The sequence below is a fragment of the Cibotium barometz genome, chromosome 3 (genome assembly GCF_041138505.1).
Source record: "Cibotium barometz isolate CiBa-2024 chromosome 3, ASM4113850v1, whole genome shotgun sequence".
Lineage (NCBI taxonomy): Eukaryota > Viridiplantae > Streptophyta > Polypodiopsida > Cyatheales > Cibotiaceae > Cibotium > Cibotium barometz.
Window position 1 is genome coordinate 70,711,541 of NC_141048.1, and position 2,939 is coordinate 70,714,479.

Consider the following 2,939-nt stretch of genomic DNA (forward strand, 5'->3'; position numbering starts at 1 on the left):
TGAGTGATTTCTTGCATGTGAACATTCCTATGCTTTAAGGAAAATGTGAGGTCACATGTATGAGTGTGGGTTAATAGAGAATTGATTGGGAAGCCTTGCTCCTTGATTTTTTATTAATAATCTCATTTTATTGTTGGGCATTGAGGGGGTGCTAGTGGATACTAGTGGTATTCTAATCATGCCTTGATGAGTGGTGATCAAAATACTTATTTGACATGATTTTTTCACATCAAAAGCTTCTTGACCTAAAAATATATTTTTGAAATTTGGAAAATATGTTCTCTTAGGCTCTAATAAGGAATCATTTTGAATCAAATGCCAAGGAATACCCATGGGATCTTCTATCAATCTTGTGAATATTGATTATATGGAAAGAGTATCTATGTGACTATTTGAAAATATGCATTGATATACATTGCAAATGTTGGTTATGTTGTGGGCTATTTTGTACTGCTTTTTGCTTCTTCCATTTGCAATATAATAAAGACTCCTCCACAAACATGCAATCTCCAAAATGTTGTGCCCACTTCAGTGAGTACAAAGGTTACAAGCAGCACTATGGATGATCATCACAAAGAAAGCTTGATAAAATCCTCCAAAAGTAGGTAATGTTCATTAAGTTTTCTCCTATGATGTATAACCTCTTGATTGTTGGTTAAAGGCAACAAATTTTTTTTCTTTTTTGCAGGCAAGTTTTGCTACCAAATCAAATTCACTTCTGCTTCACTAGGGTTGATTTTCGTACAAAGTATGGGCTAAGCTTGGAAGGGAAGGTCCACCAAAATCTTGGTCCCAAAGACTTGCCTGAGAGTGAGTAGCTAATTGTATTTAGCTGCACAAGAGAGAAAGGTTCAAAGATTTTCATGCACATGTTATGGTTGGAGTATGTAGATGAATGCAAATTTTTATACCAAAAGGTTTAACAAGCTCCCCATGCAATTTTGTTACACTCTTTACATTCCAACAATATTGAGCTACTAAGAGAAACCCCAATTGTAATAAGGTTGCATGGGACTTTTTTGCAAAGCAAGTTGCAAAGCATTGTAAGAAGAAACTAGGGGGAATTGTAAAGAAGCTAAATGCCTAAATAGAATTCAATGACAATGAAGCTAGTGTTGTACAGTATTTGGGCAGTGCCTCTTTTGATGAGAAATGTTTCAAGTGGGAACTAGATGGCTTGCAACAAAGCCTTGTGCCTGCACACTAGATCACATGCAAAGCAGATGGTCAAATGAAAGAAAGTCAAGATTGAAGAGCTGAAAACTACACTTGACAATGAGCAAGTGTAGTTGCAAAAGAGGCATGAGACCTTTTTAAAGACACAAGGATCATTATCGGCCACACTGCTATGATTGTATTAGAGTTAGAGAACCTGAAGAAAAAGGAACATGAGATAAAGGAAGCAGCAGATGTGGACCAAGAGTAACTCAAATTAATGTATGCGCTTTCTCATGCAAGGGCAATGCATGGAGTAGACAAGAGCATGTCTTCTATCAAATTAGAGGTGGATCTTTTATAGGTACGTGTCTGCTATCAAATTAGAGGTGGATATTTTATAGGTATGTGCCTAAGTTTGTGAATTAGGTACCAAATCAGCATAGACCCTTCAAAGATATTCAATTAGACCTAGATTTAAATGTACCCTACCTAGGTGTGGTTTATAGGTTTTTATCATAGATGATAGGTAAGATTGTGTTATGCTATTATAACTTTTACTTTGAAGTTTCTCTTGAAGGTACCTTCAAAAAAGCCTATCTTAACAATTAGTACATATACTTGAGAGTACCTAGCATAGCAACTTATTTATATTACTTAGCTAAAAGATATAGAAGATTACTATATACATAGGTCGGACACAAAGTACCTAGTGTAGCCATTTTACGAGACCGTTTTATAATAACTCTAGAAATGTCTAGTATAGGTGCTAGTAAGATACCTATCATAGTTGCTACACAATCCATATAGTTACTAGTACCTAGCTAAGCATAATACTTAGGTATATTATAATTGGCAAGCACTTAGGTAGTCAATTATTACAAAACATAGATGCTATAAAGTACCTATCTTACATTCATTACAAATTATTTCATAGAATTTTTGGAAGAGTCTTGTTCAGGAACTTACAAACTTTCTATCATAGGTAATTAGTTGCACCCATAATTAGAGGCATGAAGACACAAGTATCTACAAAGAACCTACATAGGTAGTTATTTGCATCTATAGTTAGAGGCATGAGACATAGGTACCAGACATAGATACTCTAGAATTATTTAGGCTATGTTTTTTACAATGTATCTATGTACTTAGTTGTCATGGGTAGATTAAAAGTATATGCAACTACAAGAACCTAACATAAGTATTATAGAAGTACCCATGCTATGTTTTATGTAGTACCTCTTGGGATATTCATGTGAGGTATTTGTAAAGTATCTTCTATAGGCACATTAATAGCACCTTTCATAAGTACATGTATACCTTTTTCTTGTTTTTTGTAGTATCTCAAGAGGTATCTACGTAAGGTATTTGTAAAGTACCAATCATAGGTACATTACTTGTACATTAGTAGTATCTATCTTATGTCGATTATTACAACCAATAGTTACCAGTATGTAGATATATTTCTTAGGTCATTACAACTTCTTAGCAACCTTGTTAATTTTATATTGCAACTACTTAACTCTTTTAAAGTGTCTTTAGAAGTGTCTATGTTAAGTACTTGTAGAGTACCTGCCATAGGTAGATTAATAATACCTATAGTTTATAGCACTTAACATAGGTGCTTAGGTCTATTGGTTAGTGCATTAAAACTTAGTAGCCAATAGTTAAGATTGAATTGCAAGTCATATAGGTGCTAAACAAGTACCTATGTAAGGAACTTCATAGGTATTTTGCATATAAACTTCAAAAATGTTTGTTTTCTAGGTTCATTCAAATATTGT